At 34.5% G+C, this 21,126-nt stretch overlaps 1 pseudogene; it reads left to right on the top strand.

The window, feature by feature from the left end:
* The first annotated feature begins 4,254 nt into the window (after positions 1-4,254).
* LOC123751230 (uncharacterized) overlaps positions 4,255-21,126 on the top strand; it is a 43,067-nt pseudogene continuing 26,195 nt past the window's right edge.

Genomic DNA, 21,126 nt, shown 5'->3' with positions numbered 1-21,126 from the left:
GGTGTTGGAAAAGTTGTTCAATGTCAACCAATATTATTTGACTAGTTGTATATGAAAAGTGCTGAGATTGTCCCAAGTTTCAGTACTGCAGCGTAAATAGAAAGGGAGATTTTTTTTTTCAACGGTTTTTACACATTTTCAAGTCTACACTTCAGAACACACGTTTCAGATATAATTATTCTGTGACAATTTTCTGACACATTAGCATATAATAAAGGACCTTGAGATATAGAATTTCCAAAACATCTTTAGTTTTCCTAATACAAATGTTCCAAGTTCCCAAAATTTTTTTTGCAAATATGGCATGTTTATTGCTATTATAAAATCAATAAATGAACTTAGAGAAAAATGAAAACTCACCAATGTAGAGAGATGCCCTCCACATATACTGTGTAAGTTTCATGTAAATTGAATAAAAAATGAATCAGTTTTGTAAACATTTGTGTCAATTGAAAAAAAAAAAGAGAATAAAGTCTAAGGTTCTAAAATCTGTGGCTGAGGTTGACATCAACCAATTTTCTCCAAAATTGGCATCCTTACAGATAGTCTTATGTACAATCAGTTGTGTAAATTTGATGAAAATCGCCCCAAAAATAATGAAAAAAAAAATGAAAAAAAAATACATTTTTTTTTCTTAAAATTTTTTTCCAATTAAACTAATTATAATATTTGTTTAATATATGCTATTGTGATAGCAAAGAGTCATAGCTGTGATTTCAGTTGACACTTTTGATTGATAATCGATTTTGACCATTTTGGCATAATTTTCACAACTACTTCAATATTTTTTTTCTCCCTTCCTATTTATGCTACGATGCTGAAACTTGGACCAGATGAACCACTTTTCATATAGAACATGTCAAAAAAGTTTGATTGAAATCGAACGAGTTTTCATTTATTGCATTTTTGGAACCTAATGCCCCCTTAATGTATGCCTCTACCCACCATTTTCATGATGATGTGACAATGTGTGCCTTAACCCACAAAGTTCTTGATGATGTGACATAATGTATGCCCCCACCCACAATATTCATGATAATGTGACACACTGTATGTCGCCACCAACACACACTTCATGAAAAAGTGACATAATATATGCCCCCACCCATAATATTCATGTTAATGTGACATAATGAATAATTCCGGCCACAATGTTCTGGATGATGTGAAATAATGTATTCCTCCACCAACAAGGTTCATGATGTTGTGACAAAAAGTATGCCTCCACTTGCAATATTCATGATGATGTGACATAATGTACGCAATAACCCACAATATTCGAGATGATGTGACATGTATTCTGCCTCATCCCACAATGTCCATGATGACGGGACATAATGTATGTCTCCACCCACAATATCCATGATGATTTGACATGATGTATGCATACACCCACAAAGTTCATGAAGATGTGACATAATGACTCCATCTACAATGTCATGATGATATATGCATAATGTATGCCACAATGTTCATCATGATGTGAAATATTATGGCTCCACCACAACGTTCATGGTGATGTGACATAATGTATGTCTCCTCCTACATTGATCATGATCATGTGATATAATGTATGCCTCCACCCCAAAAGTTCTTAATGATGTGAAATAATGTATGCCTCAACCCTCAAATTTCATGATGATATGACAATGCATGCCTTTATCCATTATGTTCATGATGATGTGACATAATATATACATCCACCCACAATATTCATCAAGATGTGATCTAATGAATGCTCTTACCCACACTATTCATGATGATTTCACAATTTATGCCTCCACCAACAATGTACATAATTATGTGACATAATGTATGCCTTCACCTACAATATTCATAATGATGTCACATAATATATAACACCACCCACAATGTTCAAGATGATGGGATATAATGTACGACTCCACCCATAATGTTCTAGATGATGTGACATAATGTATGCCCACACCCACAATATTCATGATGATGTGACATAATTTATGCCTCCATTCACAATATTCATGATGATGTGACATAATGCTTGCGTGCATCCCAAAATATAAATGAAATTGTGATATTTTATGTGACCCTCCCCAACAATATTCATGATGATGTTACATAATGCATGCCCCCACAAACAATGTTCACGATGATGTGACATAATGTTCGCCTCCACCCCAATGTTCATAATGATGTAACATAATGTAGGTCTCCAACCAAAATGTTCATGATGATGTGATAGTATGTGTGTATTCACCCACACTATTCATGATGATGTGACATAATGTATGCCCCCACCAACAATGTTCATGATGATTTGTCATAATGTATGCCTCCACCCACAGTATAAATGATGATTTGACAACGTATGCCTCCACCCACAATGGTCATGATGATTTGAAATAATGTATGCTCCAACACACAATGTTCATGATGATGTGACATAATGTATGTCTCAACCCCACAATGATCATGATTATGTGACATAATGAATGCCTCTACCAACAATGTTCATAATGATGCCTCATAATGTATGATTGCACCCACAATGTTCAAGATGATGTGACATAATGTATATCCCACACCCACAATGTTAATGATGATGTGACATAATTTATACCTCCACACACAATATTCAAGATATCATTGCATAATGTATGCCCCCTCAAAAATAATCATGATACTGATACATACCTGATGATACATGAAACAATGATCTTGATACAAACACATAATTTTTTACTTCACCCTCAATGTTCATGATGATTAGACATAATGTAGATCTCTACCCAAAACGTTCATGATTATGTGATATAATTTATGTCTTCACCCACAATGCTCATGATGATGTGATATAATGTATGCTCTTACCCTCAATGATCATGGTGATATGTCATAATGTATTCCACCAACCGACAATGTTCATGATGATGTGACAATGCATGCATCCACACACATGGATGTTCATGAAGCTATGACATAATGTATGCCCCCACCTTCAATATTCATGATGTGACACAATGTTTGGCTCCACCCTCAGTGTTCATGTTGATGATGTGACATAATGTCAGCCTCTATATACATTGTTCCTGATGATATGATATAATGTATGCTTCATACTTCAATGTTCATGATGATATGACATAATGTATACCTCCACCAACATGTTCATGACGATGTGACGTAATGTGTGCGTCCATCCACAATGTTCATGATGATTTGACATAATGTATGCCTCTTCCTGAAATGTTCATGATGATGTAACATAATGTTTGCCTCCACCCACAATGTTCATGATAATGTGAAATAATGTATGCCTCCACCCACAATATTCATGATTATATAACATAATGTTTGCTTCCACCCACAGTGTTCATGATGATGTGACATAATGTATGCCTCCACCCACAATATTCATGATTATATAACATAATGTATGCTTCCACCCACAGTGTTCATGATGATGTGACATAATGTATGCCTCCACCCACAATGTTCATGATGATGTGACATTATGTATGCCTGTACCCATAATGTTTATGAATGATTTAGTACTTCCCTAAATTAAACTTAATGATCAGTTACTAAATTAATTAAATAAAACTCCTCCTTCCAGTTATTAATGAAAGTGTATTTGGAGAGACGCGTCCCTGGAACAGGGAGGAGGGTGACAAGCAATATTGAAACCAGAGCCGAGAGACATATCGACTGTTAATACGAGTTTTGTTTACCAAAAGTTATTCTCGTGAAATTGTGCAGCTCGGATTAACACCATCAGTTTCTGGAAATTCATATATTCCGTTCAGTATTTTAGTGATAGAGCTCTTCCATTAATTTACATACTGTTTCGGCCATAACACCCGAGAGTGAGCAAATTTAATGTCTCTCTTATTGTTAAAGCTATTTAAAACATTTAATACCTGTAGTTGAATACACTGTTATAGTACATTTTTCAGTGTAATTCATTGGCTGGTGAATTGTGACGTGTGGAGGTTTCTCAGGTGGATCGTTGCCTAGAGACACTAGACCACGTGACTGAATCTTATCCTACCCTGCTTACTAGTGATGCCTAGACAATGTGACCATATTGATTCACGTCTTGCTAAAGGGAACTTCGACTACTATAACAGCTAAGCTGTAGTGGTGTACTTAATTAACAATAAAAACCACTAATAGATATACATAATGTGAATTTACTATAAATAATATAATAAGTCCTAACCACTAACGGGTTAATTCTTGTGTATTGAATTCATAAACCCCCTAAGGCCGGCCACACACGTGCAGTTTTAACTGACAGTTATAACTGTTCAGTTAAAACTGTCAGTTAAAACTGCACGTGTGTGGGTATCTCAGTTGCTCATTTCGTCAGTTCAACAGAACTGTACAGTTAAACTGCGACAAATGCAATGTTCCATATTTTTAACTGAAAGGAGTAACTGAACTGAGCGTGTGTGGGGATTCGTAACTGTACAGTTCTCAACTTGTCATTTCTACAGGTGGTAGCGGTGAGTGCAGTTTGAGATGGCACGTAAACAAAACCAAGTCATTGTTGAATTCATTGAACTCTATCGATCTGAACCTTGCCTGTGGCAAGTTAAAAGTGAAGAGTATCATGACCGCACAAAGAAATATGTTGCCTATAGCAAATTAGTAAAGAAGTTGGAGGAACTTGAGCCTGGTGCCCTAAGAAGTCAGTCTTGATGAAAATTAATAGTTTGAGAAGCGCTTATCGCAAGGAGAAAAAGAAGGTTGAGGCATCAAAGAAGTCTGGAGCATCTACAGACAGCATCTACAAGCCGGTACTTTGGTATTACGACCTGCTTGAATTTCTGCAAGATCAAGATACTCCAAGGACGTCACGTTCAAATCTGGACAATGAAAACGAAGAGGTAAGAGAAACACAAAAGAGAGAAAATTCATTTTATTGTTATTGGGCATATTATTTTTTGTATAAATACACATTGTATGAATATATATTGTATTGCCCATTTTACCCACTTTCAGATTTTGTTGAATAACATAACATCAGTTAACATTTAAATCCTGCATTTTGTGGTGGCTATAGCTAGCAAAAAATTATTATTTGTTTTTTAAAATGTGATTTGTTTGCCATGGCACTTTGTCATCATTCATGAAGTAGTTCATAAATTGCTCTCTGACTTCTTTTGCGTCATTAGAAATATTTCCACTACGGCGATTTAGTGGAATCATATTTGATTGTGAACTATCGCAGCCACTAGAAATAACAGATCCATCATTATTATTTTCTTGATACATAAGGTTCACAGGGGCGTATGTACTCGATTGTTGTTCAATCAAGAAGTTATGCAATACACAGGTACCCATTACTACTTTCTCAACATTCTCTGGTTCTAAATTAATTGGGCACTGAAAAATACGGAAGCGTAAAGCAAGTATCCCAAAAACATTCTCTACAGTATGCCTTGCTCGAGATAATCGATAGTTAAAAACCTCTTTTTTTGGCCGAATCTAATAATCCTTGCCTGAATGGCTTCAAAATATTAGTTCTGAGAGGAAATATATCGTCAGCAACAAAGACATGAAACATTTTTGAAGTTTTCACTGACATCGTCTTGCTGAGGAATGTGTAAATTCTCGTTCACCAGCCTTTCAAAGAACGATGTATTCTGAAGGACACCACCATCAGAAATCCGTCCATTAGTTCCAAAATCAGCTAGTAGGAACTGGTATTTGGCATCAACTATAGCAAGAAGAACCATACTATGTTTGCCTTTGTAATTATAATAATACGATCCAGAGTTATGAGGCGGAATTATTTCAATATGTTTGCCATCCATGGCACCGATGCAGTGCGGGAAATGCCATCTTTCCTCAAACAAAGCTGCAATCTCTTTCCATTTTTCCTCTGAGTTGGGAAACTGAAACAAACATAGATAAATGAAATTGCAAAAAAAATTGTATAATTTTTTTAGTATTTGTAAGTTAAAATTTTATATTTTCCTAATTTCTTAATATTGTTGATATATTTTGTGCTTTTTTCAGATATTTGGTGACAATCCACTCACAGTTGAAAAAGTGAATTCTGATGCTGAAGACTCTACAATGTCTACATCAACAACTGCAGATGTTCAAGAAGTGTCAGAAACACAACCAAAACAACCAATAACCTCAAGGCCTGGTTCTAATAAATGAAATAAGGTAAATGACGACCTGACATCAGAAGTGCTGACTACAATGCGTGACCACTTCAAAAGACCTAAGGAACAACCTGACCGATATGATTTGGTAGGAAGCACTATTGCTCTGAGGTTAAAAGCTCTGGACAAACGTGTGGCCCTCGTTGCAGAAAAAAGAATCTATGACATACTGTTTGAGGCTGAAATGGGTTATCTAAGCACATCGTCAATGTATCATTATGCTTCATCAACAAACCAGAGTCCCATTAGTACCCCATGTCCCGCACCTTCACCAACATATGAGCAAGGTTCAAGTACAAGCACTAATGACAATAGAGAAAGCTCTTTACTTTCACTGGAAAACACAGCATCCTATTATTTTAATAATTTTGATCATAATGTATAAAGGAGTTAAGTAACAGACATTCAAATTAGCTGAGTCACATCATCTTATTTTACTCACTTTGATATGTGTAAATGTACACAATAAATCTAATTAGCTGATATTAAATGTCACAATAAAGTGTATTTCTTTAAAAATCTATGTAAAACCGTTTTGGAAATAGATGCAGCTTGTCAATAAAATATGATTATGTTCTCATTTCTTTTAGAATAAATACATTTATAAGATACATACCTGCATATACTTCCCCAAAACCTTGTACAGGATGTTGCATGTTTCTGGGATGATTTTTCCTAGAGATTGAGGTGATATTCTTGTGGAAAATTTGAGACACTCATACGACCGTCCAGTTGCTAGAAACCTCAAGATAGCAGTTAATCTTTCATGTGGCGATATTGCTCTTCTCATTAATTAACAAATAAATAATTAATTTAATGAAAAAATAAATAAATAATTTTTTTTGTGGACAAATTAATAAATAATTTTTTATGGACAAATTAATAGATACTTTAATGAACAAGTAAATAATTAATATAATGAACAACTAAATAATTTACGAGGTTTATCGATGGGATAAATAAAACTATTCCATCTACACTCTAAAGAAATAATTTATAGTAAATAAAAAATAATTAATTTAATGAACAAATATGTAATTAACAAATAAATAATTAATTTAATGAAAAAATATATAAATAATTTTTTTGTGGACAAATTAATAAATAATTTTTTATGGACAAATTAATAAATACTTTAATGAACAAGTAAATAATTAATATAATGAACAACTAAATAATTAATTTAATGAACAAATAAATAATTAAGTTTTTGAACAAAAAATAATTAATTTAATGAACAAATAAGTACTTAATTTAAAGAACAAATAAATAATTATTTTAATGAACATGTAAATAATTAATTTAATGAACAAATATATAACTAATTTAATTAACAAATAAATAATTAATTTAATGAACAAATAAATAATAATAATAATTAAAATATATAATTAAAATACCACTGGTAAATTTTCCCACATTCTTATTGTCCATCGAACCAAATGGACCCAAAATATTATGTTAGCATCAAATACAGAATTTTACTTGTTCTTTTCTGAAAATGTTTTTGTCCTTCGAACGTAAATGATCTAGGCACTCAACCTGTCCATGCTATAACATAGTACCTGTGTAACATATGGCTTACAGTTCCTATGCTGTTATTGTTCATTGTTTCCTGTGGCATATTTACAGTTATTAGCTATCACCATGCACCAACTCTACCTCACGTACCATAGTATGTTCCATAGTACCCGTCCCATCGCCATGATCAGCAGAATAATTTGCTACAATTTTAATGGTAATTGTATTTTTTCCCATCTCACTTCTGGTGTGAAATTTGCGTACTATTTTCCATCCTTTTCGAATATCGTGGATCAGCTACATCCCACTGAAGGTTCGTAATTGTTTAGTTTTGAGAAATCTTGGAAGACCTCAGTAAATAATAATAAATATTCAATGAATTATCTGTAAATATTCTATGGGCGCTAAATTATGATATATATAATAGAATGTGATCTATACTAATTGAAGAAAATGGATCATATATTATGTAATGTAAAGCCTACTATGCAAGGCCCGATTTGCCTAATAAGCCAAGTTTTCATGAATTAATATATTTTCTCAAATTTTTTTCTTATGAAATGATAAAGCTACCCATTTCATTATGTATGAGGTCAATTTTTTTTTTATTGGAGGTAAAATTAACGTAGATATATGACCGACCCTAACCAACCCTACCTAACCTAACCTAACCTATCTTTATAGGTTAGGTTAGGTTAGGTTGCCGAAAACGTTAGGTTAGGTTAGGTTAGGTAGTCGAAAAAACATTAATTCATGAAAACTTGGCTTATTAGGCAAATCGGGCCTTGCATAGTAGGCTGAGAAGTGCGTTCTGGCTACTAGGTATATATATATATATATATATATATATATATATATATATATATATATATATATATATATATATATGTATATATATATATATATATATATATATATATATATATATATATATATATATATATATATATATATATATATATTAGTATATTTTGGTAGCAGTCTTTCCTGTAGACATATATTATTAAATATGACCGAAAAAGTAAGATTAATAATTCTAACACGAATTTTCTCAATCTTTCGTACATTTCTTTTCACTGTTGGAGGTAAATCAAAAATCAATTCTCCAAAATTCATTTTTATTTCTAGTCTGACGCGACACGAGCGCGTTTCGTAAAACTTATTACATTTTCAAAGACTTTAATTCACAAATACACAACTGAATAGAACTTATACATCTCCGATTTTATATCTACATTTGAGTGAGGTGGAAGGGGTGATGTGGCATTAACACAAGACAGAACAAGATGTGGCATTAATAGGGGATTAATTTCATCAACACAAGACAGAACAAGAGTATTAATAGGGTATTAATTTCATCAACACAAGACAGAACATGAAACAATGGATATTGAATAGAAGTGTTTGTAGAAAGCCTATTGGTCCATATTTCTTGATGCTTCTATATTGGAGCGGAGTCTTGAGGTGGGTAGAATATAGTTGTGATTTGAGAAAATTCGTGTTAGAATTATTAATCTTACTTTTTCGGTCATATTTAATAATATATATATATATATATATATATATATATATATATATATATATATATATATATATATATATATATATATATATATATATATATATATATTCAGTCAGTCTGGTGTTGACAAAGGCTTAACAAGCCGAAACGTTCACCTCATTTCATATTTCTCTGTGGATTTTCCGCATATATATATATATATATATATATATATATATATATATATATATATATATATATATATATATATATATATATGTATATATATATAACTGAAAACTCACACCCCAGAAGTGACTCGAACCCATACTCCCAGAAGCAACGCAACTGGTATGTACAAGACGCCTTAATCCACTTGACCATCACGACCGGACATAATGAGGTGATAGCCGAGGCTATTTGAACCACCCCACCGCCGGCACTCGGATAGTAATCTTGGGCATAGCATTTTACCAAATCACCTCATTCTTTGGGGCACACGTGAGGAACACAAATGCACAAATGCGCATTTGTGTTCCTCACGTGTGCCCCAAAGAATGAGGTGATTTGGTAAAATGCTATGCCCAAGATTACTATCCGAGTGCCGGCGGTGGGGTGGTTCAAATAGCCTCGGCTATCACCTCATTATGTCCGGTCGTGATGGTCAAGTGGAGTAAGGCGTCTTGTACATACCAGTTGCGTTGCTTCTGGGAGTATGGGTTCGAGTCACTTCTGGGGTGTGAGTTTTCAGTTGCATATTGTCCTGGGGTCCATTCAGGCTTGTTCGCATATATATATATATATATATATATATATATATATATATATATATATATATATATATATATATATATATTATATATATATATATATATATATATATATATATATATATATATATATATATATATATATATATATATATATATATATAATATATATATATATATATATATACAACCCATCCTCCGAATTGACAGTACGATTTAATACTAAGTGTAATAAGTACATTTTCTTACTGTCATAAACAGTGCATAGTTGCACTTATGGGGCTGTTACATTTACCCAACTCCCTCTCCCGATTTAATTCTCCTCGTTTTCTGTTAAGACACTCAGAATTTTAGGATGAAGTTTTCAAATTCAATTTGCAATCTGAATCTGAAAATACAGGAAAAGATGCCCGTGGGACGAGCCTTGAAGTGGGGACAGAAAAAGATAAGGGGGGGTGAGAGGAAGAAGATTAATTCTCATTGTCCTATTGTCTAAGTAGTTAGAAAGAAGTTTGGTGGTGATAAGAGGAAGATTAAAGTTGTTGCATAGTTTGAATTTTAGGCCGTCATGCCAAACAGTGTCAAAGGCCTTCTCAACGTCCTTAATGATGAGTGCAGTCTTAAGTCTTTGGTGCTGATTGATACTGAGGTAGTTGGTCACGATGTTTAAGGCGTCGTGAGTGGACCGGTGAGGCCGAAATCCAAACTGTTTGTTAGTGAGTAAGTCATTGCCTTCTAGGTGGGTTCTAAGTCTCTGATTGATCAGCCTTTGAAAGACTTTGCCTAGTGTCTCTAGAAGGCTGATGAGTCTGTAGTTCTTTGGGTCAGTGTGGGGTTTCCCAGGTTTTGGAATAAGAACGGCTGTGGCAGACTTAAAGTTGAGAGGGAAGTATCCAGAGGCAAGGGAGGCGTTGAATAGGTTAGTGATAGCAGTAATGATAGAAGCAGGGAGTTGTCTAAGAAGGATATGCCCAATGCCAGACGCACCAGGGGCTGTACGACGAGTTCCCATGAGAGCTGTCTTGACATCAGCTAGAGTTAGGGGAGTCTGCAGTTCAGTGCTTGAATTGAGATTGTCAAGGTGGATGAGGTCGTCTGGTGTGGTTGCGTGTCTATTTTGATGTATCCAGTCTTCGACTGCTTCAATGTTGGGGCGGGCAAATGGTTCAGGAGGATGTGGGTGAAAGATTTGTTCCCAGTGGTGTTTAAAAATGTTCAGTACTACATCAGGATCAGTGATTTTGTTGTTATTATAAAGAAGGTATTTAAACGGTGTGTGAGTTGATCCTTGTTAGCGTTTGATTTGTTTCCAGAATTCTAGAGGTGTCAGTTTTCTGTGTTGTTCTGTTTGTTCTATGAGGTGTTTCCAATGTTTTGTGTGATCTTCATCTAGGCTCTTAAGGATGTGGCTTTTTAATGCTGTTAGGTCCCATAGTATTTGTCCATGACGATGCATGTTTTGTAAGAATCTAGTGTGATAGCAAGCTAAAGCGTTTTGAGCGAATGGAGGGAGTGAAATGTGGTCTGTGTGTTGTTTTAGGAATGGCGATATTTGCTGCATGAATGATGGTGTCTTGTATGTTGCGTGCTTGTGTGTCGATGTCAGTGTGATGTTTGTCATTGTATTCATAAGTGAGATCGGTGTCATCAATGTGTTGTTTGAACATGTCCCAGTTTGCCCTAAGGTATGAGAATTGAGGAGTACTGGGGATGAGAATAGGATTTGTGGAGACTGTGAGAATTAAGGGAATATGATCAGAGCCCGTAATGGGCCCTGGTGAAATAAAGTGTTGCAAGTTGCTGCCATGTCTGTCAGTGAATATGAGATCAGGCCTGCCAGAACCTGCATGTGTGAAACAAGTGGGAAAGTCAGGGCCAAGAAAGAATAGATGTTTTTGGGTGTGTATTTGGTGAAGCTGTCTGCCATGCTGATTTGTGGTATTGTGGTGGAATGTAGGATGTTGTGCATTGAGGTCTGCAAGCAGAAAAACAGGCAAGTGAGTGTGGTTGAAAAGAGTTGTGAAATCTTGCATGGGACTGCCGGTGTTAGGACGGGTGTAGGTTGTGCAGATGATGAGAGAACTCATTTGTGTGTGAACTTTGATGGCTAGGAAATGTTTGTGAAGCCAATGAATGTGTAAGAGTTCGTGTTTGTATGAAGAACGGATGAGTATTGCAACTCCTTCATATGCTTCATCTGGTGACTGGTAAGAGGAGTAGCCATAATGTTTGATTTTATATGAGTTCGTAATGTATGTGCTATTTAATAATAGCACATCAGGTCTTTCGATCTCAATAAAATCTGACACCATGTGTCTAATGGAGAAATATGCCTGCACATTAAATTGGATGATCTTTATGAATTTTTAGGTTTTGATGGAGTGCTGGTGGGGTTTTGTGCATGTACAGGAGCATGAGGGTTGCGTGATTTAGTGACTTGGGCAGTTATTGAAGAGGGTGCATCTTGGAGGAGGGTGGTAGGAATTGTAGGAAATTTACAGTGGGGGGTGGGAGTACGACAACGGGTTGCTGAGCGGGCTCGGAACGAGACGAGATGAGTTACAGAAGAAATGACTTAAGTTGTTGGGGGATGGAGGAAGGCAGAAGGTTTGTTGACAGGGACCGGGTGAGAGGTATCAGAGGTTGTAGTGTTTGAAGTCAGATTGGAAGTTCAGGGGACAATGTTGGGAGAAGAGGTTGAAAGTGCCTTTAACGTTGATGCTTCAGTTTGGGATAGTCCAGGATGTGCTGTTTGGTCAGTGGCACCGTTTTCTGTAGCAGTCAGGAGTGGGTTGGTAGGACATTGGGGGGGAACTGTAGTATTTTCCTCAGCTGAAGTCGTGGTGTTTTGTGGAGTGAGGACTGTAGGCGAGAATGGAGCAGAGCGCAATAGTTGAGTAGGAGGAACAGAGATACTAGGAAGGTCGTTATGAGTGAGAAAGATAGGAAGATAGTCAGCAAATTCACGGCCATCGTCCTTGGCCTTCAAGTAAGCAGCTTGTACACAGGCAGTTACTCGTTCATATGAAAGGTTCTGAAGAGGTGAATAAGGTGGAGATGGTGGGTGAGGGAAGAGAGGTGGAGAAGACTGAGTTTGTTGTGCAGTATTGTGGAGATGATGTTGCTGGTGTGGTGAAGCATTAAGGACACTGGCATAGGACATGGAGGTGACTGATGCTGCTTGATGATGAGATAAGTTATGGGAGGTTGAAGAAGAATGAGGGTGTGCTTGAGTGCGAGGTTGGTTATTGCGAAGAGATTTTAGGGTTTGTTTTCTCAAAGGGCAAGATTTGTCAACTGCTGAATGATCTCCTTAGCAATTAATGCATTTTAAAGTATAGGCAGAGCACTGAGTATAAAAATTGGCCTTCTGCAGAACATTTAGAACAAATTTGTGGGCTTTTACATTTTCGGGTTTCATGACTGTATTTGTAGCATTTGAAACATTGCAGCAAAGGAAGATAGTCAACTGGACTAATGAGATAAGGAGGAGTGCTGGTGTTGAGGATTTTTATTCCATGATGCAAGAGTTTTTGAGCTTCTGTAGGGGAGGAACATTGGATCTTGAGGTGTTTTGTATTGGGCACTGGGTATATCTCCATTACAGTAATAGCATTCCTGTGTGAAATGTCTTGAGAGAGATTGATAGTGTTAGGTGCTGATACGACAGAGCTGTCGACATTTCTTACAAGGACGGAGCATTTAGTTTTTTGTTCAATAGTGAGGACAGGAGTCAGTGAAGCTTGTGTGAGTTTAGTGAAAGCAGGTTCCCTGAAACAGGCAAAAAGGTCGTCTTCTGAGGCAATGTGAAATTTGATGGTGTTTGTGTTGGCGTGTCTGATATGGTTAGTGGCAGGTGTGCCAGTGGCATTGAAAAAGGTAGTGATGCAGTCAATTCTGGTGACTATGGGTGTATTCCCAGAGTAGGTCATCCGTAGACAGTGAGCCATTGTGACTCACTATCTACTGACAGTCCCGTGTTTGTGCCAATCACTGCGATTCCATAAGCTCAGTGGGGGGTCAGTGTGTAGGCCAGGACTAAGGCCTGGCCTAAGGGTCTCACCACGAACAAACACCGTGTTCCGGAAGGTTGCAACCCCCAGTTATGGTGGGCTCGCACGATCACCAGATTCCACAACTGGCTGGGCAGTGTCAGAAACGGAAGAATTTTAGGAGAGGAGAAATAGAATGCACCTATGCCATGACGCAGCTGCAAAAGGTTCCATCTTCTCACCTGGGCCTGTTCTGGCTCGAAGTGGGGCTGTTCACCTAAATGCAGTCCGACCTGGACACAAGCACATTGGACAACACACAGAAGATGTCCGACCTGGACACAAGCACATTGGACAACACACAGAAGATGCCACGAGGTAGATGTCACTGCCTAGGACAAGATGCTGGCTGGGAAGCGCCTGGTTCTGCTCCAATACACTGCTGGCTGCACGGAAGTGCTCGTAGAGGCTGGAGAATAACAGCTGCTGCAGGACAGCAAGACGATGCTGGCTTGCTTTACGGGTGGCGAGCTCATCGTTCCATCCACTCACGCACTCTTAAGAAGTATCAGACGTTGGTAGAGTGGGCGTGCGTAGCGCTCAAATACGAGGGCCGCCGAAGTCACACTGCGAGCGAGACGATGTTACTCTTACAACGATACTGATTGGAGAGATAATTTGCATTACCAAAAGTTTTAAATATTAGGAATTTCTTCTTCAGGTTTATTAAACAATATAGATTTTATACAAAATTTTAAAACATCCTGAGTTACTTTACAATTTATTGATATATTTTAGTTTTGTTTTATGAGTTTTATAAAACTGTAATATCAATATAGCTATAGGTTAAGTACTAACTGTAATTAAGAAGCAATAAAATTATTATCTTCAAAATCTAAGACGGTTAGGAGAGGTTGTGGTTTTCTATTCAGTTTTTCAGGTAAACTCAAATATTCACAATATATTTGACTACGATTTAATACTAAGTGAAAATAAGTACAATTCCTAACTTAGTACATAATTGCACTTATGTGTCTTCTTACATTTATCACCCCATTTTTGGAGGACGGGATGATGTATATATATATATATATATATATATATATATATATATATATATATATATATATATATATATATATATATATATATATATATATATATATATATATATATATATATATATATATATATATATATATATATATATAAACTCACGGTGGTGTGAGTTTTCAGTTGCATATTGTCCTGGGGACCATTCAGGCTTGTTCGCATTTGTGTTCCTCACGTGTGCCCCAAAGAATGAGGTGATTTGGTAAAATGCTATGCCCAAGATTACTATCCGAGTGCCGGCGGTGGGGTGGTTCAAATAGCTTAGGCTATCACCTCATTATGTCCGGTCGTGATGGTCAAGTGGATTAAGGCGTCTTGTACATACCAGTTGCGTTGCTTCTGGGAGTATGGGTTCGAGTCACTTCTGGTGTGTGAGTTTTCAGTTATATATATATATATATATATATATATATATATATATATATATATATATATATATATATATATATATATATATATATATGTCGTACCTAGTAGCTAGAACGCACTTCACAGCCTACTATGCAAGGCCCGATTTGCCTAATAAGCCAATTTTTCATGAATTAATTGTTTTTCGACTACCTAACCTACCTAACCTAACCTAACCTAACTCTTTCGGCTACCTAACCAAACCTAACCTATAAAGATAGGTTAGGTTAGGTTAGGTAGGGTTGGTTAGGTTCGGTCATATATCTACGTTAATTTTAACTCCAATAAAAAAAAATGACCTCTTATATAATGAAATGGGTAGCTTTATCATTTCATTAGAAAAAAAAATAGAAAAAATATATTAATTCATGAAAACTTGGCTTATTAGGCAAATCGGGCCTTGCATAGTTGGCTGAGAAGTGCGTTCTGGCTACTAGGTACGACATATATATATATATATATATATATATATATATATATATATATATATATATATATATATATATATATATATATATATATATATATATATGTCGTACCTAGTAGCCAGAACGCACTTCTCAGCCTACTATGCAAGGCCCGATTTGCCTAATAAGCCAAGTTTTCATGAATTAATTGTTTTTCGACTTCCTAACCTACCTAACCTAACCTAACCTAACTTTTTCGGCTACCTAACGTAACCTAACCTATAAAGATAGGTTAGGTTAGGTTGGGTAGGGTTGGTTAGGTTCGGTCATATATCTACGTTAATTTTAACTCCAATAAAAAAAAATTTACCTCATGCATAATGAAATGGGTAGCTTTATCATTTCATAAGAAAAAAATTAGAGAAAATATATTATTTCAGGAAAACTTGGCTTATTAGGCAAATTGAGCCTTGCATAGTAGGCTGAGAAGTGCGTTCTGGCTGCTAGGTACGACATATATATATATATATATATATATATATATATATATATATATATATATATATATATATATATATATATATATATATATATATATATATATGTCGTACCTAGTAGCCAGAACTCATTTCTCAGCCTACTATGCAAGGCCCGATTTGCCTGATAAGCCAAGTTTTCATGAATTAATTGTTTTTCGACTACCTAACCTACCAAACCTAACCTAACCTAACTTTTTCGGCTACCTAACCTAACCTAACCTATAAAGATAGGTTAGGTTAGGTTAGGTAGGGTTGGTTAGGTTCGGTCATATATCTACGTTAATTTTAACTCCAATAAAAAAAATTGACCTCATACATAATGAAATGGGTAACTTTATCATTTCATAAGAAAAAAAATAGAGAAAATATATTAATTCAGGAAAACTTGGCTTATTAGGCAAATCGGGCCTTGCGTAGTAGGCAGAGAAGTGCGTTCTGGCTACTAGGTACGACATATATATATATATATATATATATATATATATATATATATATATATATATATATATATATATATATATATATATATATATATATATATATATATATATTTATATATATATATATATATATATATATATATATATATATATATATATATATATATATATGTCGTACCTAGTAGCCAGAACGCACTTCTCAGCCTACTATGCAAGGCCCAATTTGCCTAATAAGCCAAGTTTTCATGAATTAATATATTTTCTCTAATTTTTTTCTTATGAAATGATAAAGCTACCCATTTCATTATGTATGACGTCAATTTTTTTTTATTGGAGTTAAAATTAACGTAGATATAAGACCGAACCTAACCAACCCTACCTAACCTAACCTAAGCTATCTTTATGGGTTAGGTTAGGTTAGGTAGCCGAAAAAGTTAGGTTAGGTTAGGTTAGGTAGGTTAGGTAGTCGAAAAACAATTAATTCATGAAAACTTGGCTTATTGGGCAAATCAGGCCTTGCATATTAGGCTGAAAAGTGCGTTCTGGCTACTAGGTACGACATATATATATATATATATATATATATATATATATATATATATACATATATATATATATATATATATATATATATATATATATATATATATATATATATATATATATATATATATATATATATATATATATATATATATATATGTCGTACCTAGTAGCCAGAACGCACTTCTCAGCCTACTATGCAAGGCCCGATTTGCCTAATAAGCCAAGTTTTCATGAATTAATGTTTTTTCGACAACCTAACCTACCTACCCTAACCTAACCTAACTTTTTCCGCTACCTAACCTAACCTAACCTATGAAGATAGATTAGGTTAGGTTAGGTAGGGTTGGTTAGGTTCGATCATATATCTACGTTAATTTTAACTCCAATAAAAAAAAATTGACCTCATACATAATGAAATGGTTAGCTTTATCATTTCATAAGAAAAAAATTTGAGAAAATATATTAATTCATGAAAACTTGGCTTATTAGGCAAATCGGGCCTTGCATAGTAGGCTGATAAGTGCGTTCTGGCTACTAGGTACGACATATATATATATATATATATATATATATATATATATATATATATATATATATATATGTCGTACCTAGTAGCCAGAACGCACTTCTCAGCCTACTATGCAAGGCCCAATTTGCCTAATAAGCCAAGTTTTCATGAATTAATTGTTTTTCGATTACCTAACCTACCTAACCTAACCTAACTTTTTCGGCAACGTAACCTAACCTAACCTATAAAGATAGGTTAGGTTTGGTTAGGTAGGGTTGGTTAGGTTCGGTCATATATCTACGTTAATTTTAACTCCAATAAAAAAAATTGACCTCATACATAATGAAATGGATAGCTTTATCATTTCATAAGAAAAGAATTAGAGAAAATATATTAATTCAGGAAAACTTGGCTTATTAGGCAAATCGGGCCTTGCATAGTAGGCTGAGAAGTGCGTTCTGGCTACTAGGTACGACATATATATATATATATATATATATATATATATATATATATATATATATATATATATATATATATATATATATATATATATATATATATATATATATATATATATGTCGTACCTAGTAGCCAGAACGCACTTCTCAGCCTACAATGCAAGGCCCGATTTGCCTAATAAGCCAAGTTTTCATGAATTATTTGTTTTTCGACTACCTAACCTACCTAACCTTACCTAACCTAACATTTTCGGCTACCTAACTTTACCTAACCTATAACGATAGGTTAGGTTAGGTTAGGTAGGGTTGGTTAGGTTTGGTCATATATCTACGTTAATTTTAACTCCAATAAAAAAAAATTGACCTCATACATAATGTAATGAGTAGCTTTATCATTCCATAAGAAAAAATTTATATATATTATTGAAAATATATTAATTCAGGAAAACTTGGCTTATTAGGCAAATCGAGCCTTGCATAGTAGGCAGAGAAGTGCGTTCTGGCTACTAGGTACGACATATATATATATATATATATATATGTCGTACCTAGTAGCCAGAACGCACTTCTCAGCCTACTATGCAAGGCCTGATTTGCCTAATGCGCCAAGTTTTCATGAATTAATTGTTTTTCGGCAACCTAACCTACCTAACCTCACCTAACCTAACTTTTTCAGCTACCTAACCTAACCTAACCTATAAAGATAGGTTAGGTTAGGTTAGGTAGGGTTGGTTAGGTTCGGTCATATTTCTACGTTAATTTTAACTCTAATAAAAAAAAATTGACCTCATACATAATGAAATGGGTAGCTTTACCATTTCATAAGAAAAAAATTAGAGAAAATATATTAATTCAGGAAAACTTGGCTTATTAGGCAAATCGGGCCTTGAATAGTAGGCCGAGAAGTGAGTTCTGGCTACTAGGTACGACATATATATATATATATATATATATATATATATATATATATATATATATATATATATATATATATATATATATGTCGTACCTAGTAGCCAGAACGCACTTCTCTGCCTACTATGCAAGGCCCGATTTGCCTAATAAGCCAAGTTTTCATGAATTTATTGTTTTTCGACTACCTAACCTACCTAACCTAACCTAACCTAACTTTTTCGGCTACCTAACCAAACCTAACCTATAAAGATAGGTTAGGTTAGGTTAGGTAGGGTTGGTTAGGTTCGGTCATATATCTACGTTAATTTTAACTCCAATAAAAAAAATTGACCTTATACATAATGAAATGGGTAGCTTTATCATTTCATAAGAAAAAAATTAGAAAAAATATATTAATTCAGGAAAACTTGGCTTATTAGGCAAATCGGGCCTTGAATAGTAGGCCAAAAAGTGAGTTCTGGCTACTAGGTACGACATATATATATATATATATATATGTCGTACCTAGTAGCCAGAACGCACTTCTCAGCCTACTATTCAAGGCCCGATTTGCCTAATAAGCCAAGTTTTCCTGAATTAATATATTTTCTCTAATTTTTTTCTTATGAAATGATAAAGCTACCCATTTCATTATGTATGAGGTCAATTTTTTTTTATTGGAGTTAAAATTAACGTAGATATATGACCGAACCTAACCAACCCTACCTAACCTAACCTAACCTATCTTTATAGGTTAGGTTAGGTTAGGTGGCCGAAAAAGTTAGGTTAGGTTAGGTTAGGTAGGTTAGGTAGTCGAAAAACAATTAATTCATGAAAACTTGGCTTATTAGGCAAATCGGGACTTGAATAGTAGGCAGAGAAGTGCGTTCTGGCTACTAGGTACGACATATATATATATATATATATATATATATATATATATATATATATATATATATATATATATATATATATATATATATATAAATATATATATATATATATATATATATATATATATATATATGTCGTACCTAGTAGCCAGAACTCACTTCTCAGCCTACTATGTGAGGCCCGATTTGCCTAATAAGCCAAGTTTTACTGAATTAATATATTTTCTCTAATTTTTTTCTTATGAAATGATAAAGCTACCCATTTCATTATGTATGAGGTCAATTTTTTTTTATTGGAGTTAAAATTAACGTAGACATATGACCGAACCTAACCAACCCTACCTAACCTAACCTAACCTATCTTTATAGGTTAGGTTAGGTTAGGTAGCCGAAAACGTTAGATTAGGTTAGGTTAGGTAGGTTAGGTTGTCGAAAAAACATTAATTCATGAAAACTAGGCTTATTAGGCAAATCAGGCCTTGCATAGTAGGCTGAGAAGTGAGTTCTGGCTACTAGGTACGACATATATATATATATATATATATATATATATATATATGTCGTACCTAATAGCCAGAACGCACTTCTCAGCCTACTATTCAAGGCCCGATTTGCCTAATAAGCCAAGTTTTCATGAATTAATGTTTTTTCGTCTACCTAACCTACCTAACCTAACCTAACCTAGCTTTTTTTGGCTACCTAACCTAACCTTACCTATAAATATAGGTTAGGTTAGGTTAGGTAGGGTTGGTTAGGTTCGGTCATATATCTACGTTAATTTTAACTCCAATAAAAAAAAATTGACCTCATACATAGAGAAAAGGGTTGCTTTATCATTTCATAAGAAAAAAATTATAGTAAATATATTAATTCAGGAAAACTTGGCTTATTAGGCAAATCGGGCCTTGAATAGTAGGCTGAGAAGTGAGTTCTGGCTACTAGGTACGACATATATATATATATATATATATA

Source organism: Procambarus clarkii, chromosome 2 (genome assembly GCF_040958095.1).
Source record: "Procambarus clarkii isolate CNS0578487 chromosome 2, FALCON_Pclarkii_2.0, whole genome shotgun sequence".
NCBI lineage: Eukaryota > Metazoa > Arthropoda > Malacostraca > Decapoda > Cambaridae > Procambarus > Procambarus clarkii.
This window is presented reverse-complemented; position numbering and strand designations above follow the sequence as displayed.